The sequence below is a fragment of the Anomalospiza imberbis genome, unplaced genomic scaffold (genome assembly GCF_031753505.1).
Source record: "Anomalospiza imberbis isolate Cuckoo-Finch-1a 21T00152 unplaced genomic scaffold, ASM3175350v1 scaffold_47, whole genome shotgun sequence".
Taxonomy (NCBI): Eukaryota; Metazoa; Chordata; class Aves; order Passeriformes; family Viduidae; genus Anomalospiza; species Anomalospiza imberbis.
In genome coordinates this window covers 761,007-788,932 of record NW_027100078.1, presented here as the reverse complement: position 1 = coordinate 788,932, position 27,926 = coordinate 761,007, and the positions used below count along the sequence as shown (strand labels likewise).

Here is a 27,926-nt window from a genome sequence, read left to right as displayed (position 1 = left end):
AAGCTCTTCAGGAGAGACAGGAAAGGGAGAAGAGGTGGAGGGGTGGCCCTTTATATTAGGGAGGCTTTTGATGCTACAGATGTTGAAACTAATGATGATGGAGTTGAATGTCTATGGGTGAGACTTAGGGGGAAGGCCCACAAGGCTGACATCCTACTGGGAGTCTGTTATCGTCCACGCAACCAGGAAGAAGAGGTGGACAACTCATTCTATAAGCAGCTAGAGAATGTTTCTGGATCATCAGCCCTTGTTCTTGTAGGTGACTTCAATCTGCTGGACATCTGCTGGGAACTCAATACAGCTGAAAAGAGGCAGTTCAGGAAACTTTAAGATTTTGTGGAGGACAATTTTTTGTTGTAGCTGTTGGGTGAGCCCACCACGAGAGGGACTATTTTAGATCTGTTGTTTGTAAATAGAGATGGGCTGGTGGGAGATGTGGTGGTTAGAGGCTGCTTGGGGCACAGTGATCATGAAATTATAGAATTCTCAATATCTGGTGAAATCAGGAGGAACACTAATGAGACTTCTACATTGGACTTTGGAGGGCAGACTTTGGCCTATTTAGGAGACTTATTCAGAGAGTTCCTTGGGAAACAGCCCTTGAAAACAAAGGAGTTCAGGAAAGGTGGGAAGCTTCAAAACAGAGATCTTGAGGGCACAGGAACAGACTTTTCCTGTGTGCTGAAAGACGAGTTGACAAGGGAAACGTCCAGCCTGGATGGGCAAGGAGGTTTTGAAGGAACTTAGGAATAAAAAGAGGATGTATAATCTTTGGAAGGAGCGTCAGGTCTCTCAGGAAGTATTTAAGGGGCTTGCTAGGGCATGCAGGAAAGAAATTAGGGAAGCCAAAGATCAGTATGAACTTAAAATGACAGCTTCAGTTTAGGCTAAAGAAAAATGTTTTTACAAATATATCGATGATAAAAGGAAAGGGTAAGACCAACCATTGTTCTTTATTCGATGTGGAAGGGAATTTAATATATGAAGATGAGGAAAAGGCAGAGGTGCTTAACGCCTTCTTTGTCTCAGTTTTTAGTGAGAAGATGATTTGCCTTCAGGACAACTGTCCTCCTGGGCTGGTTGATGGTGTCAGGGAGCAGAGTGGGCCACTGTTATCCAAGAGGAGGCAGTCAGAGAACTGCTGAGCTGCTTGGATGTTCATAAATCCATGGGACCAGATGGGATCCACCCCAGGGTGATGAGGGAGCTGGCAGATGAGCTTGTGAAGCCACTCTCCACCATTTACCAGCAGTCCTGGCTCACTGGTGAGGTCCCAGATGACTGGAAGCTGCCCAATGTGATGCCCATTCACAGCAAGGGTGGGAAGGAGGATCCTGGTAATTCCAGCCCAGTCAGCCTGAGCTCAGTACCCGGTAAGGTCATGGAACAGTTCACACTGAGTGTCATCACACAGCACTTCCAGGATGGCCAGGGTGTCAGACCCAGCCAGCAGGGGTTTAGGAGGGCTAGGTCGTGTCTGACCATCCTGGTCTCCTTCTATGACCAGGTGGCCCTCCTGGTGGATGCAGGACAGGCTGTGGATGTGTCTATTTGGACTCCAGCAAGGCCTTTGGCACTGTCTCCCACAGCACACTCCTGGAAAAGCTGCAGCCCACGGCTGGGACAGGAGCACTCTGTGCTGGGTTCAGAACTGGCTGGATGGCCGGGCCCAGAGAGTGGTGGTGAGCGGTGCTGCATCCAGCTGGGGACAGTCACCAGTGCTGTCCCTCGGGGCTCTGTGCTGGGCCAGCTCTGTTCAATATTTTTATTGACCACATGGATGAGGGGATTAAGGCTTTCATTAGTAAATCTGCAGATGACACTAAGCTGGGAGCGTGTGTCCATCTGTTGGAAGGCAGAAGGGCTCTGCAGAGACACCTGGAATTGCTGGATGGATGGGCAGAGGCCAAAAGGATGAAGTTTTATCAGTCCAAGTGCCCAGTCCTGCATTTTGGCCACAATAACCCCCTGCACAGCTCTAGGCTGGGGATGGTGTGGCTGGGCAGTGCCCAGGCAGAAAGAGACCTGCAGGGACTGATGGACAGCAGGCTGGACATGAGCCAGCAGTGTGCCCAGGTGGCCAAGAAGGCCAATGGCTCCTGGCCTGGATCAGGAATGGTGTGGCCAGCAGGAGCAGGGAGGTCATTCTTCCCCTGTGCTTGGCACTCGTGTACTTGGCATTCTTCCCCTGTACTGGCACCGTTCCTCGAGTGCTGTGTCCTGTTCTGGGCCCTCCCACTTAGGAAGGACATGGAGGAGCAGGAGCGTGTCCAGAGAAGGACAACAAGGCTGGTGAGGGGTCTGGAACACAAATCCTGTGAGGAATGACTGAGGGAGCTGGAGTTGTTTATCCTGGAGAAGACTCCGAGGTGACCTCATCACTCTCTACACTCCCTGCAAGGTGGTTGCAGTCAGGTGGGGGTCAGTCTCTTTCTCCTCACAACAACTGACAGAACAAGAGGACACAGATTTAGGCTGCACCAAGGGAAATTCTGTTGGATATTTGGAACAAAGTTTTTGATGGAAACGGTGATAAAGTACTGGAATTGTCTGTCCAGGGAGGTGGTGGAGTCACCATCCTGGGATGTGTTTAAAAAAAGACTGGATGTGGCACTCAGTGCCATGGTTTAGCTGAGGTGGTGTTAGGGCATGGGCTGGACTTGATGACCTCAAAGGTCTCTTCCAACCCAGCAATTCTGTGATTCTGTGATTGTGTGACATCACAGACCAGGTTGTGACATCATACAGTTGGCTGTGGCATCACTGGTTTATTATGTGACATGACATAGCAGGATGTGACATCACAGAGGAGGTTGTGATGTCACAAAGTCGGCTGTGACATTACAGGCTGGCTGTGTGACATCACAGAACGGGCTGTGAGGACACAGAGAAGACTCTGCCATCATAGAAAAGGGCTCTGTGACATCACAGAGCAGCTGTGTGATGTCACAGAGAAGGCTGAGAAAATACAGAGTGGATTGTGACATCACAGAGCTGACTGTGAAATCACAGAGCAGGCTGTGACATGACAACGAGACTGCAAAACATCACAAAGGTGGCTGTGACATCATAGAGCTGGCTATGACATCACAGGGTGTCTGTGACATCACAGGCTGGGCTGTGACCTCACAGGGCAGATTTTGTGACATCACAGAGCAGACTGAGACCTCAAAGAGCAGGCTGTGACCTCACAGGACACCTGTATGAAATCACAGGTGGCCTGTTACATCTCAGAGTGGGCTGTGTGACATCACAGGGGCTGTGTGACCTCACAGGGGCTGTGTGAGGTCACTGGGGAGGTCACTCCACCCCAGCCCCCCCTCCCAGTTCCCCCAGAGAAGTCCAACGCTGCTCGTGCACAGCGGGGTCCCCTGTCCCCCCGGGTCCTCCCGCCCCCAGCGCCGCAGCCTCCCCCAGAGGATGTTCCACGAGATCGACCCCAGAGCCTGACACGGGGACGGGGGCCGAGGCTGTTGGGGGTGGGACAGGGGGACAGGGACCCCCGGCAGCGTCCCCGTGTCCCCCAGGGCCAGAGCCTGGGCCAGGGCTCCTTCACCCTGTTACCAACGAGGGCTTGAGAGCGCTGAAAAAATCCCCAGCAAGGGATCAGCAAAAACCAGATTTAATATTAAGTGACAGCAAGGCAAAGTTCCTTGGCAAGAGTCACTCTGCTCCTGGAGCTGTTGTGATGGTTGCTCGCCATGGAAACCTGCCCTGGCCCCTTGCTCAGGGCTGCTGTCACTGCCCAGAGCCAGAGGGGATCCCTTGCTGGGGGCTTGTGCCATGGCCACCTGCCCTGTGCCGCGCTGGCCGGTCAGGCGCCGCGGAACCAGCAGCAAACGCCAGGGCCAGGGCCAAAGGCCAGGTCAGCCAGACAGAAAGGGGCAGTGCTGGGCACTGTTTCCATGGCAGCCCTCACTGGGGGTGACACCTGGGTCACCTGTCCTGGCAGTTGCCATGGAAACCTGGCTCATTGGGAATACAAGGGTGGACAAAGGTTTTAGTAGGGCCTGGCACAACGGGACAAAGGGGGGTGGTTTTAAACTAAAGGAAGGGAGGTTCAGATAAGAACAGATAAGGAGGAAATGTTTGATGATGACATTGGTGATACACCAGGACAGGTTCCCAGGGAGGTGGTCAGTGCCCCGTCCCTGGAAACATTCAAGTCCAGCTGGGACAGGGCTCTGAACAACCTGATCTGGTGAAAGATGTCCCTGCTCATGGCGGGGTTTGGATGAGATGAGCACTGCAGAGCTCTTCCCACCCAAACCATTCCAGGACTGCATGGGCAGAAGGGGCTGCTCAGTGCACTCCATCCACTGCCTTGACTCCTCATGGTCTCTGCTGGACCCCACATCCCACAGCCAAACCCAGCCCCTTCTCTGCCTTTCCTCCCCCTGCCCCAGGGGCTGGCACAGCCAGGGGGGCACAGGTGACCTTTGGGCTTTGCAGGGCTCAGGCACAAGGGCCGTGGCAGAGTCAGGGCTGAGGTCACACTCTGTGGGCTGGGGCCGAGCCCAGCCAGAAATGAGCCCTGAGGCAGCAGCTCTGCAGTGCTGGCCACCAGGCCGGCTTGCCAAGGGAGGCTTCTGGCCATGCCCTGCAAGCAGCTGCTGCTGCCAAGGCGCCTTTGGTGCCTCAGGCTCTCCCTGGCACAGCTCCCAGCACGGCATTCTGCCCTTGTGCCCGAGGCCTTCCCTGTGCTGGGGCTGGCCTGGGGCTTTTCCTGCAGCAGGACCTGCCCTGCTCCTGGCACAGGAAAGGCAGTTCCTGCTGGAGCAGGAGGCTCTGCCTGCAATGGGCTCAAACCACTCCCGCAAGGCCCTGTTTGCAAAGCCCCAGTGGGAAATGAAGGAGGGGGTCACGCTGCTGTTGGGGTGAATAATGCTGAAACCAGCCTGACTCCTCCATCCCAAGGTTCCACATCCTCAGAGGGAGCTGAAGCTGTGGCAGGGCTGGAAAAATCCCCAGAGAAAGGAACAACCAAGTGACACCACTGAGAGCTCCTGCAGAGCTGCTGAGCTGGCCCAGCCTGGGCACATCTGACTGACAGGGCAGCACTTCAGATGAGAAAAGCCCCATCCAAATTTTAATGGCAGCGTCTCCTGGCATTTCCCTTCTTGGGGGCTGTGGAGATTCCTCCCTGCAGTGGGGACACCCCCTCAAGGTCACTGCTCCAGGCTGAGCCAGAGATTTGCCCATGGTGGTTGGTCGGGGGGAGTGACATCAATCTCTGCTTAAGAACTGGTTTTTGTTTAATACAATTGCTTCAAAATTGCTTCCTGTTTCAGCCTGAGTGTCCCTGCAACAACTGGGCATCTTTCAGGCACTTCCAGAAGCTCAGGGATCTCATTTCATGAGGAATCTGGGATGAAAATGGCCTTGTAAGAAGGACAAAAGCAGAAGCAATGGACTAGAAATAATTAAAAAAAAATACCCTTCTTCCAGACAAAGTCCACCAAGTCATTCCCTGCATTTCTCCTTTTCAAATTCCTTCCATCACCTACTCTCAGAGGTCCAGCCTTTTCTGGTGCTTATCATGAACTGACTGTGCTCTTGATTTATACCAGCACTGGAGATGTAGAATCACCCAAACTGAACACAGAAACAAACTCCCTCTGTCCCATTTTCATGTTCTAGATCACTTTCCAGGTGTCCATGGAGATGTGGGAATGATTATCACACAACTCTCCATTTCTGGCTGCGGGCTCTGGAGATTCCTTCTCTGCATTCAGTCAGGCTTGTATTCCCTAACAAGTCCTGGTTCCACCTCCTGTTTCCCAAGGCTGGAACAGTCACAATGAAAACCTCACTAATGGCACAACTCCCCAGCTCACCAGGAAAAGAAAGGACAAGCTGTCAAGTTCTCCAAACCTTGGTCCTGCTTGGCTGCAAGACTCCTGCTGCACACCCGCTGTGGAAAGCCAAGAGAAGCTGCAGGTGGTGGCACATCTTGTGACAGGAGCTCAACCTGGTTCTCCAGGAAAGGTTCTTGAAAAGAGCAAACAGGACTGTGGAGAAGATTCCTGGAAAACTGAAACAGCTTTCCAGAAGTGAAATGAAAATTGAAAGAAACAGTCCAAGATGTTTTCCTCTATTTATTTCTCTGCTCCCTTTTTCCATCTTGCACTACTTCTCCATCCCATTAATTCCAAATGCATCTCACCTCTAAGATCAGTGACTTAGCGAGTTCTAGACACTCTAAAGTACCATGAGCCACACAGTTTGCCTTCCAGTATTCACTGGAAAGCAACGCTGGAGCCATAAGTGCAGGGCCAGGACCAGGGAATCCTTCAGCCAGGAAATGTGCCCCGACAGGGTTTGATCCTCAGCGGGGACAATGTACAGCAGCGACCGAGGAGATACCTCTGCCCCCATGCAGGAGTCAAGACTCTGGGTCTGAGCTGAACACGGCAAAGTTCCCGTGTTTGGACAGGCTCAGGGGCTGCCCCCAGGGAGCGGGGGGCTGGACGCAGGGGCGAGCGGGCAACGGAAAAACGGACACGGGGACAAACGGCCCCGGAGCTTCAGTTGCAGCAGCAGCAGCAGCGGCGGCAGCAGCAGCAGCAGCGAAAGCAGTGATTTTGTCGAATTCCGATTCTTACTCCTCTCCCTCTCCTTCTCCCGCTGTCCCGCTCTCCCTGTCCCGCTGTCCCGCACGGTCTCCCGCTCTCCCTTTTCCGCTGTCCCCTCCCCTCCCAGTCTCTCTCTCTCCCCATTCCCGGCCGGGCCATGCCCCCGGCCCGCCCCCGGCTCCGGGCGGGGCTGCCCCATCCCCGCCCCCGGCCGTCCCGCCGGGGTCTCGCCTCCGCCCGGCTCTGGCCGTGCTGGCGGTGGCGCTTCTGGGCGGGCATCGGTGCCTGGGGCTGGGGCAGCATCGCCTCGCTCTGGCTCCGCCTGGCCCGAGCCTGGCCCCGGCCCCGGCTCCTCCCGGGCCCCGCGGAGGACACACGCGGCGCGGCCGCTGCCGCCGCCTCCGCTGCGGCTTCCCCGGCCCGAGCTCCGCCGCTCGGCAGCGCGGCCGCCGCCCCGGAGCCGCCGCTGTCCCGTTGCCGGGAGCGAACGCCTGGGGAGGGCCGGCCCGGGGCGGTCGGGGGGCGCTCGGGGGCCGCTCCTGGCCCCGGGCCGAGCGCTGACAGCCGCGTCCCGCCCGCAGGGAAGGCGCAGCAGGGCCTGAAGGAGCGGTACCGGCTGGGTTCGCTGCTGGGCAGCGGCGGCTTCGGCAGCGTCTTCGCGGCCACGCGGCTCTCGGACGGCGCCCCGGTGAGCGGCGGGGCCGGCGGCGGGCGGAGGAGGAGGAGGAGGAGGAGGAGGGGAAGGAGGGGGTGGAGGAGGAGGAGGGATAGAAGGAAAAGGAGAAGGGGGAGGAGGAGGAGGAGGAGGAGGAGGATGGGGCTGGGGCAGGGCAGGGCAGGGCAGGGCAGGTGAGGTGGCATGCTCAGCCCGCTGCTGCTCTTGGCTTGCAGGTGGCCATCAATAGGGTGCCAAGGAACCGCGTCCGGCACTGGGGTGAGCTGGTGAGTGAGCGGGGCCAGCGGCAGAAGCCGGGCCGTGCCGGGCGGGGATGAGCCGAGGCCCGGCAGGGTGGGAGCCACCAGGACACCTCGAGGGAGAGCGGGCGTGGGGCCAGCGCAGGGCGCAGAGCACCCCGTGCTGGGTGAGGAGTTCCTGACCCCCGGCATGGCATCAGCCCCACTGACGGCATCGCGCTCCTCCTGCAGCCCGACGGCACCAGCGCACCCCTGGAGATCGTGCTGCTGGACAAGGTGTCCACTGGCTTCCCCGGTGTCGTCCAGCTGCTGGAGTGGCTTGAGCTCCCCAAATACATCTTGATCGTGCTGGAACGCCCGAAGCGGTCTCAGGACCTGCACAATTTCATTCGGGCACGGGTTTCCTGTCCGAGGAGGTGGCGCGGGATCTGTTCCGCCAGGTGCTGGAGGCCGTGCAGCACTGCACCAGCTGTGGGGTCCTGCACAGGGACATCAAACCACAGAACATCCTGGTTGACCTGGCCACCAGGCAGGCCAAATTGATCGACTTTGGCTGTGGCACCTACCTGCAAGACACAGCCTACACTCGCTTTGCAGGTGAGCCCACGCAGGGGTGTGCTCTCGGTCCTGGCATCTCATGGCCCAACATCTCACAGCCCAAGCTGGCTGTGGCAGCAGGGATTCTCCCTTTTGTTGCCCTTCATGGCACTGAGATTTCAGCTGAGTTGCATTTGAGCAGGGCTGGGTGGGGAGCCAGCTTCCAGCCCTGCTGGCAGCCTTTGCCCACCACTCTGGGCAGGACTGAGGCTGGGGCTGGGGCAGCCAGCCTGACAAAAACACCCGTGGGTGGGGGTAGCAGAGAGGGGGGCCGTAAGCTGTGTCCCAGCCGGTTTGGTGTGCAGGTGACAAAGGGCTTGGACTGCTCCACTCACCTGGTTTGTTTTGGATTCATGATGTTTTTTGGGAAGTGCAGGCAGGGAGGATGAAGGCATGGTTTTCCCAAGCACTGGGTGGGTTTTTCCTCCTCATGGTCGGGCCTTGCCAGGACTTCTGCTGCCCTCTTCCAACCCCAGTGGCTTCTTTTCCTACCCCGAGTCTATACACAAGTCCCAGGTGCTGGCGAGAGGGCAGCGGTCACCCCGTGTGCCACTGGGGCGGCCCCCACACGCCCAGGGATGCTGGGGCCAGGCTCTGGGAGCAGCAGCATCCCCCTGATGAACCCCATCTGTATTCCACAGGAACACCGTCATACAGCCCCCCGGAATGGATCCACTTTGGATTTTACTATGGCAAGCCAGCTACCATCTGGTCCCTGGGCATCCTGCTGCACCAGATGGTCTGCGGGGAGCACCCTTTCAGGAGGAGCCAGAACATCAGCTGGGACCATCAGCTCTCGCTGCCACAACGGCTCTCTCAAGGTGGATCCTCATCTCTGGCCACGGGGGCAATGCCAGTGCTGGGAGACAGCAGCAGCTCGTGAGCATCCCGCTCTGGCAGCTGCTGAGGAGGTGGCACATGTCCTGCTCTCCTGCTCTCCTCCAAAACAGGGAATTGATGGGGAAGTTTAGGCCCAGCTCTGAGCACATCCAGCATGGCCTGGGCACGGGAATAGTGGGGCAAAGCCAACAGGAGCCTTCTCCAGCTGACCAGCGGGTTCTGGTTTCTCTGCCCAGAGTGCCAAGATGTGATCAGGCGGTGTTTATCCATGCTGCACTCGGACAGGCCCTCGTTAGAAGAGCTGTTCTGTGATCCCTGGCTGCAGGATATTGATCGGCCCTAGAAGAAGGGAGAGAGCCACAGGCACACTTTGATGCAAAGCCCTGGTAAGTTGCAGCTCCACACATGCCTTGGCAATCAGAAGCAAAGGAACCCAGACATTTTGTCCTGCCTGTGTCACTGCCCAGGGGTCATCAGATGGGGACACGCAGCCCTTGTGCTGGAGCTGAGCTGCTCTGCCCAGCACTGGTGGCCACCATCTGAGCTGGTTTTGCTTGTCCTGGTTCCCTGACAGCTCTGGGCCCTGGGCAGAACCCAGACAGCCTGGGCTCACCCCCAGGGAAGGAGAAGGAGCCCCTGGAGGAGCTGTACCAGGTGGGGCTGCTGCTGCTGGGGACAGCGAGGACGACATCAAGGATGACAACCTCTTCCTCCACCTGGCCACCAGCAGCTGAGGATGATGGACTTCGATTCTGGCACCTTCTCCAAAGCCAGGCTCCACAGGGAATTTGCAGGTGAGTCCACACGCAGGGGGATGCTGCCAGATTTGGGCATTGCACAGCCTGGCCAGGAACCAAAGGTTCCCCCTTTGCTGGGGCGGATGCAGCTGATCCTTCAGTCGGCTGCCAGGCTGCTTTTGGCAGGGCTGGGGGATGGGCTGGGGTGGTGATGAAATGGGAGTGGGCTCCTGGCCCTGCCAACAGCCCCAGCACCCACCGTGCCCCGGGCTGGGGCTGGGGCTGGGGCAGCCAGCCCGACACAAACAAACCCCCATGGTGGGAGCAGAGGTGTGACTCCAGAACCTGTGCAGGGTCTGCTTTGCTTTGCAGGCAAGGAAGGGCTTGGGCTGCTCCATTGCCCCTTTTTGCTTTGGGGTCACTGTTATTTTGGGGGGCAGTGCAGGGGGGAAGGGAGACAGCCTGGGCTTCCCTCACCTGTGTGTGGGTTTTTCCCTGGCATGCAGGGGTTGGGCCTTCCTCAAGTCCCTGACAGTAATATGATTTTTGACCTTTTTTCTTATTCCCCTTTTTGTCTGTAATCTATTTTCAATAATTTGTTGTGTGTTTTTCTAGAGGAAGCGTTCTAGCTGGGGTCCTGTCTGGATGAGGAAGTGCTTGGGAGCAGCTGTGGTGTGGATGGGCCGTGCCCTTGGAGAAGGATGAGGACATGGTTTGGGACCAGCTTTTCTTCCAGCGGGGGATGGCGTCAGGTGGGTCCCGTCTGCTTGGCATGGTGGGATCAGAGCTTTGGGGAGATGGCAGCGAGCACAGGAGCATCCTGCTCTGGGCAGCTGCTGAGGGCTGGATGTGCCGTGGCCGGCTGCAGGCTGGGCACATGTCCTGCCCTCCTGCTCTGCTCCCAAAGGCAGCAGGGATGGGCAGCTCTGGGCACAGCTCTGGGCACGGCCAGCATGGCCTGGGCACCGCGGGCGGCTGGGACAAGGGGACAGGAGCCTTCAGCTGACGGGCGCTTTCTGGTTTCTCTCCTTGCAGCCGGGCTCTGCGGGTGCTGAGGCTGCTCTGGGCTCTGCCAGGGCTCTGCTGGAGCTCAGCACCGGGCCGCAATCAGCCAAAGAAGAAATGGGGTGACCTGCAGCACAGACCTGCTGGAGCATTTCAGCAACACAGCTCAAGGTTGCAGAGTGTACACCTCCCAGGGAAAACATGACACCACCCCAAAATAAACTTGTTCAATAGCTTCTGAAATGAAATCAATCTGGGATGATCCCAAATGACATTTTGCAGCTTGCTCAAGCTGTAGCTCAGCCCTTCTCTGAACAGTTCTGTCCCCCACCTGCCTTGTACTTCCCAACTGCTCCCTCTTTTCCCCCAGTGAGTTCCCAGCCCATGGCAGTCTCCATCACACTGTTGCCTTCCTTGATGCCCCTCACCACAAGGAAGGCTGAGCCCCAGGCTTAGGGACTCATCCTGTCACTGGCTGAGGAGCAGCAATGTCTCAGAGGTCCAGTGGGATTTTAGTGTCATTCAGAGCTGCTCTCCAGCCCTCAGCTCTCCTCACTGCTGAGTTCCCACTCCCTTGTCCTCGTCCTTGTAGCAGGGTGAGCTCTGTGAATCCCCTTGAGCCTCCCCACTCTTCCCAGCCCACGCACCCACCTCAGTTAGGCTGAAGCTGCAGCTTCTCTGTCTCCTGTGGCACACCAGTCCAGTCGCCTGTGCGGGGAGCCCCAGCCCCAGAGCACAGCACTCAGCAGTGCACTCTGGGCTGGAGCAGCTGCCCTGCAGCCCTGGCTTGGCTGTTTGTGGCAAGGGAATGCTCCCTGTTTGCAGCTGTCCCTGCAGGATGGCCCCAGGGCAGAGCCCAGCCAGGCTCCCACTGCAGCCCCTGAAGCTTGGGGCAGACAGTGGTCCCAGAGCTGAGGTTCACGGGGAGCACCCAGAGCTGTGGCTTGCAGTCAGTGTTGGCAAATGTTGTGTTCTCATCTCCTGCAGCCTGTGGGGAAAGCCACCTGTGCTGCCAGGCCTGTGTGTGCCAGGCCAGATTGTGCCAGGGGCTCTTGGATGTCTCTGTACCCATGGACAGAAGGCTCTGTGTGTGCCAGGGGCTCCTGGATGTCTCTGTACCCATGGACAGAAGGCTCTGTGTGTGCCAGGGGCTCTTGGATGTCTCTGTACCCATGGACAGAAGGCTCTGTGTGTGCCAGGGGCTCTTGGATGTCTCTGTATCCATGGACAGAAGGCTCTGTGTGTGCCAGGGGCTCTTGGATGTCTCTGTACCCATGGACAGAAGGCCCTGTCTGTGCCAGGGTTTCCATAATGTCTCTGTGCCCATGGGTATGGAATAGCATGGACACTGAAAGTGTCAGTCCCGTTGCTTGCACGCTCCTTCCTTTGTATACAAGACGCATCCATGCACACCCCCATGTACAGATATATTAAAACGTCAGGGAGGGACAGAGATTTCCCACAGAGCTCTAACTTGGGCATAACTCACCTTTTAGCCGGTGGCCAGGGGATTTTTTTCCCCAGCTCTGTGTGAGAAGGTGTCCAGGAGCTGAAGGAGCAGCATTTAGAAGCAATTTCAGGATTTCTAGGCAGGAAGTGGAGCTGACAACCATCCACGTAACTCGCCGTATTCATCAGGATGTGCTGCTGGTTCTTTGGGAATATGGCCCAATGGAGACACGAGCCTTGGAAAAATCCCAGCTCTCTGTGGGTTTGTGCAAAGGGGGAGCAGCAGAAACACTTTGTGTCTGCTCTGGGGACACAAGGCCCAAGGAGCTGCGGTGGCAGAGGGTGACCTGGGCTGGTGGCAGGTGAAGTCCTGGTTCATGACATCCCAGAGTGGCACAGGACAAAGCTCCAAGCCCTCCCAACCCCACTGATGAAGTCTTTGTGATGCTGCACATCCTATAGGAAAAGCTGCTGTCACACAATGCACTGGGATTTGTAAGTTTCATTTTCAATACTTTAGGTCCAAGTTTCAAACTGCAATATTTTTGCACTCAAGACACAGTCGTGCACAATCCATCTCTCATCCTCCTATTGCTTCAACTCCAATTAAAAAAAAAAATCTTAATATTGGAAACAAAACCCGGTCTTTAAAAAAAGGATGCTGAGGTCAGTCCGTAAGATGGATCCAGGCATGAGAACATGCACAAAGTAAATGAGTTCTCCCTTTAAAAAGATCAGTTACCTCTTAATCCAAAGTTACAGAAGATTTTCACTACAAATTTTTTTCTTGTTTTTCATATTTTTCTCATTTTTCTTTTCCTTTTTCTTTAAGAAGATAACACATCCTGAAAAAGAGATGTTCAGCAAAATGAGAAACATTTCTCATAAACAATGAAAATATTTACTCCTCTGTTTGCTTTTCTCTGGATATCCCGATGTAAAAAATCTAGCAGATATGAGCAGAGGTGTCAAGTGTTTGCTTTGGACTAAGCTGGAGTTCAGCACTGCTGACATCCTGATCCAGCCAAGAGTTGCAGAATTCTTTTGCACATCTCGAGCCATGTGTTTGCAGGCACAGCACCTGCAGTGCTGACACACCAGTGCACGTGAATAACTCTGTTACTCCCTCACAGAATTTGGGCTCTGCCCCAGAACGAGGTGCTCCAGCCCTTGGCTCCTGGTTCCCGTGGGGAGCAGCTCCCTTCCCTCTGGCTGAGCTGCTCAGGCAGAGCCCGGCAGCTCCTGGCCCTGCAGGGCTGAGGCTTTTCCCTGTGGCTGGGCACAGATGGATGGAGCAGCACTGCTGGACACGGGCACACAGAGGGACCAGCAGCAGCTGCCTTTGGCCACCTGAGGCTCCAAGGCCCAAACTCAGAGCAGACAGGGCTGGAAGAGACTCGCAGGCTCCCTGCTGGCTCTGCTGCCCCACTTGTGCCCACCTGGGAGCCCCCAGGGCCAGCAGGGACTTGAGATGGCAGCCCTGGGCTCCTGGAGCTTGTGCAAGGAGCGGAGCTGGGGACTCCCTGTCCATGGGGAGCTTCCAGATGGAAAAGGCTGCTGTGCCCAGGCAGCTCCAAGGGCAGAGAAAGGAGGGTCTCGACCCCTGGATCTGTGCCAGTCCCACAGTCCTGGGCAGCAGCCACCGAGCCCTGGGGGAGCAGAGGGCACAGCAAGAGGGACAAAAGCAGGCAAGGTCAGAGACTGGAGAGAGCCAGACCCGGCAGCAGGAACAGCTGCTCCATTGCACTCTTGGAGAAAGCTCTTGGCTGGTTCAAAGTGCTGAAAGGCGTGCAGGGCAGAGAGGAGGCCACCCCAAACACTGCTCCTGTTTCCACAGCCTCCCCTCTCCGTGTCCCAGAAGGAATTGGATGGACTGTGTTCTTCTCTCCGAGTCGTCCGGTTCAGCACGAGCAGCTGAGCACCAGGAGCTGAAGGAGCTGAAGCCTCAGGCCTCAAGAGCTGGGCCTGAGGAGACTTTCTGAGCAAATGAATGCTGCTAACATGGACCTGGCTGAATGCAGCAGATGGAATCATGGAAGCACAGAATCCTTTCTGTTGGAAAAGACCTCTGAGCTCATCCAGTCCAGCCGGTCACCCAGCAGTGTCGAGCCCAGCACTAAACCACGTCCCTGAAGTGCCAAGGCCTGGACAACAGCCCTGAGTGAGGCCCTGAGCCAAAGGTGGCCTCTGGATGAACCTTCCAACCAAAGGTTATCTTTGTATCTGCTCACTAATGAAATATGCATGGTCATTAGCGCTGTGATAGATGTATCCACTCGTTAGTGAAACATGGATTGACCTTTCCGTGTTTAGAAGCCAGACAAGGCCATGAAATCTGACATCTGGCCTTGTCTGGGGCTGAATGGTCAAAGTCACCTCCCTTGGTTCCTCTTGGGCCCTGGCCAGGCTTTGGGAGGAACCCAGGAGGAGGATGAAACCAGATGTTCCCGCACCAGCAGCGCTGTCAGTTTGTTCATTCAGCACTGTCAGAGCTGGGCCCTCTCCCAGCGAGGCTGGAGCCCCACCTGTGGCTGGAGGCACCTGCAGGAATTCCCAGTGTCCAGGAGTGGCTCTGCAGCCCTTGGCTGTGACAGCTTCCCCAGCTGTTGTGTGGATCTGGGGCATGGTAAAGCCTGAGGGTAACTGGGGCTGGATCTTTCTTAATCACTGCTGCAATCTCTGGTGCTGCTGGCTGGGTGCATTGCCGAGCTGCTCCTTTTGTGATTCTTTGCTGCTTTGAGCTACAGTCAATGACACTGAGTCCTTCAGTTGGTGTCTGTGTCTTTGGTGCTGACCCTGCCCACTGGGGAAACAAAACTGGCACAGTCTGGCCAGATCACAACAAAATGCCACTTTTTAAATGTAAATGTGAGGAATCAGTCCCATCAGAAATTCCCAGATGGGAAGCCCTTCCCTGGAGTTCCCTGGCTCTGGAGTGGGCTGAGGTCAGAGCACTGGTGTCAGCAGTGGGGCACTCTGTTAAAAGAGGCTGAACCCCTGGATGTCTTCAAATGCATCCAAAAATTGCATGTGGAAGAAGGAAAAGAATTGTGGGTTTGGGAATATGTGGGTGAAGTTTGTAAATGGCACATTGGAAACAGCACCAACAGAAGGAAGAATTGCTTTTGGAATGCTCCCACATGGAGGGACAGAGGAAGGTTAAAACTTGAGCTCAGGTTCATTTGTGCAAGTGAAATATAATATTATTATTATTATCATCATTAATAGCAGTTATATAAAAATAGAACATGATTATACATTTTTTTCAGATAGAATTAAAAATTGATAATGTGAAATAAGGCTGACAATGCTAATATGTCACCTTTGGCTGCTCACTGTGACACTGAATACCCTACAGAAAAGGACTGGCCAAGACCCAAATGTCACAATAGAACTTTGTGAATTGTGTATAATGAATAAAGGAGGAAGGGATGTTGTGGAAACCCAGGACACCGGGAGGATTTCTCTGTCTGCTCTGGGGTGTCCTGACCCCCAGGGGAGCACTGACTTTGACTCTCATTCATGGAGAAAACTTCCAAAGCCTCAAGGTAAACTAGAAACCACAAAAGTGTGAAATAGATTGTAGAGATTGTAGAGAGGAGTTTAGTATGTCACATGGGTAAGAAATTTAAGCTTTAGGATTTTTAGTATGTTATAGATGGATTCAAGATTGTTATAAATGAATGCTCCAATTTATTAATTAAAGAAAATTTATTAAATTGTCCAAATATAAATTTAGAGAATAACAATGAAAAGCCACTATCAAAAAAGGGCAGTGCCGAGCCCGGGATCGGCGCTGGGTGAGACACAGGTTTGACCACTACAGCATAGGGTCTCCTATGTTCACCCCGACTGTTCTGTCCAAGTGATTTATAGATGGTTTTTTTTGCCTGAGGCAAAGTCTCTTTCTTCTTTTCTGGGCTGCACCTATTCATGTGGAGTTCCTTCACTGTGGCAAGTTGAACAGAACCCGTCCGATCGATCGTGCTCCTGGAGTTCGGTATTCAGATGTATCTCCCTGATGGTTCTGGTTATCTCACTCTCAACTACTTACAGCGTGTTTCTCGTTGGGCGTTCCAAACATGTACATGTCACTTAGGGCGTGTAAGTGGTGCCATTGTGTTCAGCTGGATAAGATATACAGAAGTTTATTACATACAACAACTTGCAGAGTAAAATCTCGGACACTTTGGTATATATGGGATTTGACACAGAAAAAGGGAATTAGAGAAAGGGAATTAGCTCATAAAATGAGAAAAAGACGAGAATGGAGATGCGTGAGGCAAAGAGAATGAAGAGAGAAACAAAAAGATTAGCATAGAGAATAGCATGGTAGGTTAGTGAATAAATTTTGGAATAGCAACAGCAAACCGTTTTACCAGCTCAAATGTTCAGCTACCAATAAAACAAAAGCAGCCAGCAAAGCAGTTCAGTAATGTTTTACTTTCTAAATGTCCAGAGGGATTCAGCAAATCAGTACAAACATTCTGAAATACCTTGGCTAATGCTGGAGAATAGGAGGGGAACAGAAGCCCCGTGTTTTAAAAATTCCGCACTGGGACATTGAGCAGTCCCTGTGGTGGTGAGATGGTTTCTCCTTGAAGCTGATGAGGGACAAAGCAAACCTCCAGCCAGACACTCTGCTGAGAGCTTGGCAGTAAAGAGCCTGCAGCCAAGTAGGTGCTTTTCATCAGAAGAATTCAAAATAGTGTGCCAATATCCAAACCTGACCACTGATTGGTTTGACCTAACTTCCTCAAAAAATTCACTTCCATGTCAAACCACGACAAATATGTAAAATGTAACATAAGACACTTGAAAAATGATGAATGCCAAAGGATCTGAGTATTAGATCTTTCCTCAAAGAGAATCCTTTTTGCTAACATCTACATGCCAGGAGCTGCAGTGTAGCACCAGGGAGACAAAGGAACCCACCAGTGCTGAAAAGCACCCATCTCCGAGCCAGACACGTCCATTCGTTTGCAAATTAGGTCCTTTTCTCCCTGCTGCCAGCTGCGGGTTTGAAATACTGTGAAGCAACCTTCCCGTCCTTGGTGGGGTGCTTAAAAACACTTACAGAATATTTCTTACCAATATAACATTTTTCATACATCTATTTCTCACAAGCACGAATTATCTAAAATACACATAACAATTCCATTATTCCATCTGCTGCATTCAGCCAGGTCCATGTTAGCAGCATTCATTTGCTCACAAAGTCTCCTCAGGCCCAGCTCTTGAGGCCTGAGGCTTCAGCTCCTTCAGCTCCTGGTGCTCAGCTGCTCGTGCTGAACCGGACGACTCAGGGAGAAGAACACAGTCCATCCAATTCCGTCTGGGACACGGAGAGGGGAGGCTGTGGAAACAGGAGCAGTGTTTGCTGTGGCCTCCTCTCTGCCCTGCACGCCTTTCAGCGCTTTGAACCAGCCAAGAGCTTTCTCCAAGAGTGCAATGGAGCAGCTGTTCCTGCTGCCGGGTCTGGCTCTCTCCAGTCTCTGACCTTGCCTGCTTTTGTCCCTCTTGCTGTGCCCTCTGCTCCCCCAGGGCTCGGTGGCTGCTGCCCAGGACTGTGGGACTGGCACGGATCCAGGGGTCGAGACCCTCCTTTCTCTGCCCTTGGAGCTGCCTGGGCACAGCAGCCTTTTCCATCTGGAAGCTCCCCATGGACAGGGAGTCCCCAGCTCCGTTCCTTGCACAACCTCCAGGAGCCCAGGGCTGCCATCTCAAGTCCCTGCTGGCCCTGGGGGCTCCCAGGTGGGCACAAGTGGGGCAGCAGAGCCAGCAGGGAGCCTGCGAGTCTCTTCCAGCCCTGTCTGCTCTGAGTTTGGGCCTTGGAGCCTCAGGTGGCCAAAGGCAGCTGCTGCTGGTCCCTCTGTGTGCCCCCGTGTCCAGCAGTTCTGCTCCATCCGTCTGTGCCCAGCAACGGGGAAAAGCCTCAGCCCTGCAGGGCCCGGAGCTGCCGGGCTCTGCCTGAGCAGCTCAGCCAGAGGGAAGGGAGCTGCTCCCCACGGGAACCAGGAGCCAAGGGCTGGAGCACCTCGTTCTGGGGCAGAGCCCAAATTCTGTGAGGGAGTAACAGAGTTATTCACGTGCACTGGTGTGTCAGCACTGCAGGTGCTGTGCCTGCAAACACATGGCTTGAGATGTGCAAAAGAATTCTGCAACTCTTGGCTGGAGCAGGATGTCAGCAGTGCTGAACTCCAGCCTAGTCCAAAGCAAACACTTGACACCTCTGCTCACATCTGCTAGATTTTTTACATCAGGGTATCCACAGAAAAGCAAACAGAGGAGTAAATATTTTCATTGTTTATGAGAAATGTTTCTCATTTTGCTAAACATCTCTTTTTCAGGATGTGTTATCTTCTTAAAGAAAAAGGAAAAGAAAAATGAGAAAAATATGAAAAACAAGAAAAAAATTTGTAGTGAAAATCTTCTGTACCTTTGGATTAAGAGGTAACTGGTCGTTTTAAAAGGAGAACTCATTTGCTTTGTGCATGTTCTGATGGTCTGGATCCATCTTACGGACTGACCTCAGCATCCTTTTTTTAAAGACTGTGTTTTGTTTCCAATATTAAGATTTTTTTTTTTTAATTGGAGTTGAAGCAATAGGAGGATGAGAGATGGATTGTGCACGACTGTGTCTTGAGGACAAAAATATTGCAGTTTGAAACCTGGACCGAAAGTATTGAAAATTAAACTTACAAATCCCAGTGCATTGTGTGACAGCAGCTTTTCCTATAGGATGTGCAGCATCACAAAGACTTCATCAGTGGGGTTGGGAGGGCTTGGAGCTTTGTCCTGTGCCACTCTGGGATGTCATGAACCAGGACTTCACCTGCCACCAGCCCAGGTCACCCTCTGCCACCGCAGCTCCTTGGGCCTTGTGTCCCCAGAGCAGACACAAAGTGTTTCTGCTGCTCCCCCTTTGCACAAACCCACAGACAGCTGGGATTTTTCCGAGGCTCGTGTCCCCATTGGGCCATATTCCCAAAGAACCAGCAGCACATCCTGATGAATACGGCGAGTTACGTGGATGGTTGTCAGCTCCACTTCCTGCGTAGAAATCCTGAAACTGCTTCTAAATGCCGCTCCTTCAGCTCCTGGACACCTTCTCACACAGAGCTGGGGAAAAAAATCCCCTGGCCACCGGCTAAAAGGTGAGTTATGCCAAAGTTAGAGCCCTGTGGGAAATCTCTGTCCCTCCCTGACGTTTTAATGTATCTGTACATGGGGGTGTGCATGGATGCGTCTTGTATACAAAGGAAGGAGCGTGCAAGCAACGGGACTGACACTTTCAGGGCCCATGCTATTCCATACCCATGGGCACAGAGACATTATGGAAACCCTGGCACAGACAGGGCCTTCTGTCCATGGGTACAGAGACATCCAAGAGCCCCTGGCACACACAGAGCCTTCTGTCCATGGATACAGAGACATCCAAGAGCCCCTGGCACACACAGAGCCTTCTGTCCATGGGTACAGAGACATCCAAGAGCCCCTGGCACACACAGAGCCTTCTGTCCATGGATACAGAGACATCCAAGAGCCCCTGGCACACACAGGCCTGGCACACACAGGCCTGGCAGTGCAGGTGGCTTTCCCCACAGGCTGCAGGAGATGAGAACACAACATTTGCCAACACTGACTGCAAGCCACAGCTCTGGGTGCTCCCTGTGAACCTCAGCTCTGGGACCACTGTCTGCCCCAAGCTCCAGGGACTGCAGTGGGAGCCTGGCTGGGCTCTGCCCTGGGGCCATCCTGCAGGGACAGCTGCAAACAGGGAGCATTCCCTTGCCGCAAACAGCCAAGCCAGGGCTTCAGGGCAGCTGCTCCAGCCCGGACTGCACTGCTGAGTGCTGTGCTCTGGGGCTGGGGCTCCCCGCACAGGGGACTGGACTGGTATGCCAGAGGAGACAGAGAAGCTGCAGCTTCAGCCTAACTGAGGTGGGTGCGTGGGCTGGGAAGAGTGGGGAGGCTCAAGGGGATTCACAGAGCTCATCCTGCTGCAAGGACGAGGACAAGGGAGTGGGAACTCAGCAGTGAGGAGAGCTGAGGGCTGGAGAGCAGCTCTGAAAGACACTAAAATCCCACTGGACCTCTGAGACATTGCTGCTCCTCAGCCAGTGACAGGATGAGTCCCTAAGCCTGGGGCTCGGCCTTCCTCGTGGTGAGGGGCACCAAGGAAGGCAACAGTGTGATGGAGACTGCCATGGGCTGGGAACTCACTGGGGGAAAAGAGGGAGCAGTTGGGAAGTACAAGGCAGGTGGGGGACAGAACTGTTCAGAGAAGGGCTGAGATACAGCTTGAGCAAGCTGCAAAATGTCATTTGGGGTCATCCCAGATTGATTTCATTTCAGAAGCTATTGAACAAGTTTATTTTGGGGTGGTGTCATGTTTTCCCTGGGAGGTGTACACTCTGCACACTTGAGCTGTGTTGCTGAAATGCTCCAGCAGGTCTGTGCTGCAGGTCACCCCATTTCTTCTTTGGCTGATTGCGGCCCGGTGCTGAGCTCCAGCAGAGCCCTGGCAGAGCCCAGAGCAGCCTCAGCACCCGCAGAGCCCGGCTGCAAGGAGAGAAACCAGAAAGCACCCGTCAGCTGAAGGCTCCTGTCCCCTTGTCCCAGCCGCCCGCGGTGCCCAGGCCATGCTGGCCGTGCCCAGAGCTGTGCCCAGAGCTGCCCATCCCTGCTGCCTTTGGGAGCAGAGCAGGAGGGCAGGACATGTGCCCAGCCTGCAGCCGGCCATGGCACATCCAGCCCTCAGCAGCTGCCCAGAGCAGGATGCTCCTGTGCTCACTGCCATCTCCCCAAAGCTCTGATCCCACCATGCCAAGCAGACGGGACCCACCTGACGCCATCCCCCGCTGGAAGAAAAGCTGGTCCCAAACCATGTCCTCAGCCTTCTCCAAGGGCACGGCCCATCCACACCACAGCTTCTCCCAAGCACTTCCTGATCCAGACTGGTCCCCAGCTAGAACACTTCCTCTAGAAAAACACACAACAAATTATTGAAAATAGATTACAGACAAAAAGGGGAATAAGAAAAAAGGTCAAAAATCATATTACTGTCAGGGACTTGAGGAAGGCCCAACCCCTGCATGCCAGGGAAAAACCCACCCACAGGTGAGGGAAGCCCAGCCTTTCTCCCTTCCCCCCTGCACTGCCCCCCAAAATAACGGTGACCCCAAAGCAAACAGGGGCAGTGGAGCAGCCCAAGCCCTTCCTTGCCTGCAAAGCAAAGCAGCCCCTGCACAGGTTCTGGAGTCCCACCTCTGCTCCCACCATGGGGGTTTGTTTGTGTCGGGCTGGCTGCCCCAGCCCCAGCCCGGGGCACGGTGGGTGCTGGGGGCTGTTGGCAGGGCCAGGAGCCCACTCCCATTTCATCACCGCCCCAGCCCATCCCCCAGCCCTGCCAAAAGCAGCCTGGCAGCCGACTGAAGGATCAGCTGCATCCACCCCAGCAAAGGGGGAACCTTTGGTTCCTGGCCAGGCTGTGCAATGCCCAAATCTGGGAGCATCCCCCTGCGTGTGGACTCACCTGCAAATTTCCTGTGGAGCCTGGCTTTGGAGAAGGTGCCAGAATCGAAGTCCATCATCCTCAGCTGCCGGTGGCCAGGTGGAGGAAGAGGTTGTCATCCTTGATGTCGTCCTCGCTGTCCCCAGCAGCAGCAGCCCCACCTGGTACAGCTCCTCCAGGGGCTCCTTCTCCTTCCCTGGGGGTGAGCCCAGGCTGTCAGGGTTCTGCCCAGGGCCCAGAGCTGTCAGGGAACCAGGACAAGCAAAACCAGCTCAGATGGTGGCCACCAGTGCTGGGCAGAGCAGCTCAGCTCCAGCACAAGGGCTGCGTGTCCCCATCTGATGACCCCTGGGCAGTGACACAGGCAGGACAAAATGTCTGGGTTCCTTTGCTTCTGATTGCCAAGGCATGTGTGGAGCTGCAACTTACCAGGGCCTTGCATCAAAGTGTGCCTGTGGCTCTCTCCCTTCTTCTAGGGCCGATCAATATCCTGCAGCCAGGGATCACAGAACAGCTCTTCTAACGAGGGCCTGTCCGAGTGCAGCATGGATAAACACCGCCTGATCACATCTTGGCACTCTGGGCAGAGAAACCAGAACCCGCCGGTCAGCTGGAGAAGGCTCCTGTTGGCTTTACCCCACTATTCCCGTGTCCAGGCCATGCTGGATGTGCTCAGAGCTGGGCCTAAACTTCCCCATCAATTCCCTGTTTTGGAGGAGAGCAGGAGAGCAGGACATGTGCCACCTCCTCAGCAGCTGCCAGAGCGGGATGCTCACGAGCTGCTGCTGTCTCCCAGCACTGGCATTGCCCCCGTGGCCAGAGATGAGGATCCACCTTGAGAGAGCCGTTGTGGCAGCGAGAGCTGATGGTCCCAGCTGATGTTCTGGCTCCTCCTGAAAGGGTGCTCCCCGCAGACCATCTGGTGCAGCAGGATGCCCAGGGACCAGATGGTAGCTGGCTTGCCGTAGTAAAATCGAAAGTGGGTCCATTCTGGGGGCCTGTATGACCGTGTTCCTGTGGAATACAGATGGGGTTCATCAGGGGGATGCTGCTGCTCCCAGAGCCTGGCCCCAGCATCCCTGGGCGTGTGGGGGCTGCCACAGTGGCACACGGGGTGACCCGATGCCCTCTCGCCAGCACCTGGGACTTGTGTATAGACTCGGGGTAGGAAAAGAAGCCACTGGGGTTGGAAGAGGGCAGCAGAAGTCCTGGCAAGGCCCGACCATGAGGAGGAAAAACCCACCCAGTGCTTGGGAAAACCATGCCTTCATCCTCCCTGCCTGCACTGCCCAAAAACATCATGAATCCAAAACAAAACAGGTGAGTGGAGCAGTGCAAGCCCTTTCGCACCTGCACACCAAACCGGCTGGGACACAGGTTCTGGCCTCCCTCTCTGCTACCCCCACCCACCCGTGTTTTTGTTGGGCTGACTGTCCCAGCCCCAGCCCCAGTCTTGGGCAGAGAGGTGGGCAAAGGCTGCCAGCAGGGCTGGAAGCTGGCTCCCCACCCAGCCCTGCTCAAATGCAACTCAGCTGAAATCTCAGTGCCATGAAGGCCAGCAAAAGGGAGAATCCCCACTGCCACAGCCAGCTTGGGCTGTGAGATGTTGGGCCATGAGATGCCAGGACCGAGAGCACACCCCTGCATGGGCTCACCTGCAAAGCGAGTGTAGGCTGTGTCTTGCAGGTAGGTGCCACAGCCAAAGTCAATCAATTTGGCCTGCCCAGTGGCCAGGTCAACCAGGATGTTCCCTGGTTTGATGTCCCTGTGCAGGACCCCGCAGCTGGTGCAGTGCTGCACGGCCTCCAGCACCTGGCGGAACAGATCCCGCGCCACCTCCTCGGACAGGAACCCCCGTGCCCGAATGAAATGGTGCAGGTCCTGAGAGTGCTCTGGGCGTTCCAGCATGATCAAGATGTCGTTGGGGAGCTCAAGCCACTCCAGCAGCTGGACGACACCGGGGAAGCCAGTGGACACCTTCTCCAGCAGCACGATCTCCAGGGGTGCACTGGTGCCGTCGGGCTGCAGGAGGAGCACGATGCCATCAGTGGGGCTGATGCCATGCCGGGGGTCAGGAACCCCTCACCCAGCACGGGATGCCCTTCGCCCTGCGCTGGCCCCACGCCCGCTCTCCCTCGAGGTGTCCTGGTGGCTCCCACCCTGCCGGGCCTCGGCTCATCCCCGCCCGGCACGGCCCGGCTTCTGCCGCTGGCCCCGCTCACTCACCAGCTCGCCCCAGTGCCGGACGCGGTTCCTTGGCACCCTTTTGATGGCCACCTGCAAGCCAAGAGCAGCAGCAGGCTGAGCTCACCACCCACCCTGCGCAGCCCCAGCTCCATCGCCATCCTCCTCCCCCTTCTCCTCCTCCCCCTCCTCCTCCGCCCCCTCCTCCTCCTCTTCCCCCCCCCTCCCCTCCTCCTCCCCCTTCCTCTACTCCTCCTCCTCCCGTTCCCTCCTCCTCCTCCTCCGCCCGCCACCGGCCCCGCCGCTCACCGGGGCGCCGTCCGAGAGCCGCGTGGCCGCGAAGACGCTGCCGAAGCCGCCGCTGCCCAGCAGCGATCCCAGCCGGTACCGCTCCTGCAGGGCCTCCTGCGCCTTCCCTGCGGGCGGGACGCGGCTGTCAGCGCTCGGCCCGGGGCCAGGAGCGGCCCCCGAGCGCCCCCCGACCGCCCCGGGCCGGCCCTCCCCAGGCGTTCGCTCCCGGCAACGGGACAGCGGCGGCTCGGGGGCGGCGGCCGCGCTGCCGAGCGGCGGAGCTCGGGCCGGGGAAGCCGCAGCGGAGGCGGCGGCAGCGGCCGCGCCGCGTGTGTCCTCCGCGGGGCCCGGGAGGAGCCGGGGCCGGGGCCAGGCTCGGGCCAGGCGGAGCCAGAGCGAGGCGATGCTGCCCCAGCCCCAGGCACCGATGCCCGCCCAGAAGCGCCACCGCCAGCACGGCCAGAGCCGGGCGGAGGCGAGACCCCGGCGGGACGGCCGGGGGCGGGGATGGGGCAGCCCCGCCCGGAGCCGGGGGCGGGCCGGGGGCATGGCCCGGCCGGGAATGGGGAGAGAGAGAGACTGGGAGAGGAGAGGACAGCGGGAAAGGGAGAGCGGGACACGGTGCGGGACAGCGGGAGAAGGAGAGGGAGAGGAGTAAGAATCGGAAGTCGACAAAATCACTGCTGCCGCTGCTGCTGCTGCTGCCGCCGCTGCTGCTGCTGCTGCAACTGAAGCTCCGGGGCCGTTTGTCCCCGTGTCCGTTTTTCCGTTGCCCGCTCGCCCCCACGCCCAGCCCCCCGCTCCCTGGGGGCAGCCCCTGAGCCTGTCCAAACACGGGAACTTTGCCGTGTTCAGCCCAGACCCAGAGTCTGGACTCCTGCACGGGGGCAGAGGTATCTCCTCGGTCGCTGCCGTGCATTGTCCCCGCTGAGGATCAAACCCTGTGGGGGCACATTTCCTGGCTGAAGGATTCCCTGGTCCTGGCCCTGCACTTATGGCTCCAGCGTTGCTTTCCAGTGAATACTGGAAGGCAAACTGTGTGGCTCATGGTACTTTAGAGTGTCTAGAACTCGCTAAGTCACTGATCTTAGAGGTGAGATGCATTTGGAATTAATGGGATGGAGAAGTAGTGCAAGATGGAAAAAGGGAGCAGAGAAATAAATAGAGGAAAACATCTTGGACTGTTTCTTTCAATTTTCATTTCACTTCTGGAAAGCTGTTTCAGTTTTCCAGGAATCTTCTCCACAGTCCTGTTTGCTCTTCTCAAGAACCTTTCCTGGAGAACCAGGTTAAGCTCTTGTCACAAGATGTGCCACCACCTGCAGCTTCTCTTGGCTTTCCACAGTGGGAGTGCAGAAGGACTTGCAGCAGAGCAGGACAAAGGTTTGGAGAACTTGACAGCTTGTCCTTTCTCTTCCTGGAGAGCTGGGGAGTTGTGCCATTGGTGAGGTTTTCATTGTGACTGTTCCAGCCTTGGGAAACAGGAGGTGGAACCAGGACTTGTTAGGGAATACAAGCCTGACTGAATGCAGAGAAGGAATCTCCAGAGCCTGCAGCCAGAAATGGAGAGTTGTGTGATAATCATTCCCACATCTCCATGGACACCTGGAAAGTGATCTAGAACATGAAAATGGGACAGAGGGAGTTTGTTTCTGTGTTCAGTTTGGATGATTCTACATCTCCTGTGCTGGTATAAATCAAGAGCACAGTCAGTTCATGATAAGCATCAGAACAGGCTGGACCTCTGAGAGTAGGTGACGGAAAGGATTTGAAAAGGAGAAATGCAGGGAATGACTTGGTGGACTGTGCCAGGAGCAGGGCAGGTCCCGCTGCAGGAAAAGCCCCAGGCCAGCCCCAGCACAGGGAAGGCCTCGGGCACAAGGGCAGAGTGCCGTGCTGGGAGCTGTGCCAGGGAGAGCCTGAGGCACCAAAGGCGCCTTGGCAGCAGCAGCTGCTTGCAGGGCATGGCCAGAAGCCTCCCTTGGCAAGCCGGCCTGGTGGCCAGCACTGCAGAGCTGCTGCCTCAGGGCTCATTTCTGGCTGGGCTCGGCCCCAGCCCACAGAGTGTGACCTCAGCCCTGACTCTGCCACGGCCCTTGTGCCTGAGCCCTGCAAAGCCCAAAGGTCACCTGTGCCCCCCTGGCTGTGCCAGCCCCTGGGGCAGGGGGAGGAAAGGCAGAGAAGGGGCTGGGTTTGGCTGTGGGATGTGGGGTCCAGCAGAGACCATGAGGAGTCGAGGCAGTGGACGGAGTGCACTGAGCAGCCCCTTCTGCCCATGCAGTCCTGGAATGGTTTGGATGGGAAGAGCTCTCCAGTGCTCATCCAAACCCCGCCATGAGCAGGGACATCTTTCACCAGATCAGGTTGTTCAGAGCCCTGTCCCAGCTGGACTTGAATGTTTCCAGGGACGGGGCACTGACCACCTCCCTGGGAACCTGTCCTGGTGTATCACCACCCTCATCATCAAACATTTCCTCCTTATCTGTTCTTATCTGAACCTCCCTTCCTTTAGTTTAAAACCACCCCCGTTTGTCCCGTTGTGCAGGCCCTACTAAAACCTCTGTCCACCCTTGTATTTCCAGTGAGCCGGGTTTCCATGGCAACTGCCAGGACAGGTGACCCAGGTGTCACCCCCAGTGAGGGCTGCCATGGAAACAGTGCCCAGCACTGCCCCTTTCTGTCTGGCTGACCTGGCCTTTGGCCCTGGCCCTGGCGTTTGCTGCTGGTTCCGCGGCGCCTGACCGGCCAGCGCGGCACAGGGCAGGTGGCCGTGGCACAAGCCCCCAGCAAGGGATCCCCTCTGGCTCTGGGCAGTGACAGCAGCCCTGAGCAAGGGGCCAGGGCAGGTTTCCATGGCACCAACCATCACAACGGCTCCAGGAGCAGAGTGACTCTTGCCAAGGAACTTTGTGGTGCTGTCGCTTAATATTAAATCTGGTTTTTGCTGATCCCTTGCTGGGGATTTTTTCAGCGCTCTCAAGCCCTTGTTGGTAACAGGGTGAAGAAGCCCTGGCCCAGGCTCTGGCCCTGGGGGACACGGGGACGCTGCCGGAGGGTCCCTGTCCCCCTGTCCCACCCCCAACAGCCCCGGCCCCCGTCCCCGTGTCAGGCTCTGGGGTCGATCTCGTGGAACATCCTCTGGGGGAGGCTGCGGTGCCGGGGGCGGGGGGACCCGGGCAGACAGGGGACCCCTCTGTGCACGAGCAGAGTTGGACTTCTCTGGGGGGAACTGGGAGGGGGGTCCGGGGTGGAGTGACCTCCCCAGTGACCTCACACAGCCCCCGTGATGTCACACAGCTGCCCTGTGATGTCACACAGCCCACTCTGAGATGTAACAGGCCACCTGTGATTTCATACAGGTGTCCTGTGATGTTACAGCCTGCTCTTTGAGGTCCCAGTCTGCTCTGTGATATTAGAAAATCTGCCCTGTGATGTCACAGCCCAGCCTGTGATGTCACAGACACCCTGGGATGTCACAGCCAGCTCTATGATGTCACAGCCACCTTTGTGATGTTATGCAGTCTCGTTGTCATGTCACAGCCTGCTCTGTGATTTCACAGTCAGCTCTGTAATGTCACAACCCACTCTGTATTGTCTCAGCCTTCTCTGTGCCATCACACAGCTGCTCTGTGATGTCACAGAGCCCTTTTCTATGATGGCAGAGTCTTCTCTGTGACCTCGCAGCCTGTTCTGTGATGTCACACTGCCAGCCTGTAATGTCAGAGCCGACTTTGTGACATCACAACCTCCTCTGTGATGTCACATCCTGCTATGTCATGTCACATAATAAACCAGTGATGTCACAGCCAACTGTAT

The 27,926-nt window shown here is 56.1% G+C and overlaps 1 long non-coding RNA gene and 2 pseudogenes across 1 annotated transcript; 1 reads left to right on the top strand and 2 right to left on the bottom strand.

Moving 5' to 3' along the window:
- Positions 1-27,926, top strand: part of LOC137466906 (zinc finger protein 850-like) — an 807,951-nt pseudogene that overhangs the window by 73,197 nt on the left and 706,828 nt on the right.
- Positions 1-27,926, bottom strand: part of LOC137466908 (zinc finger protein 850-like) — a 743,182-nt pseudogene that overhangs the window by 17,498 nt on the left and 697,758 nt on the right.
- LOC137466919 (uncharacterized) lies at positions 21,693-22,588 on the bottom strand. The gene is made up of 3 exons (XR_010995340.1): positions 22,470-22,588; positions 22,065-22,214; positions 21,693-21,831 (listed from the first exon to the last, which is right to left on the bottom strand). It is a non-coding gene; the product is annotated as an uncharacterized lncRNA (long non-coding RNA).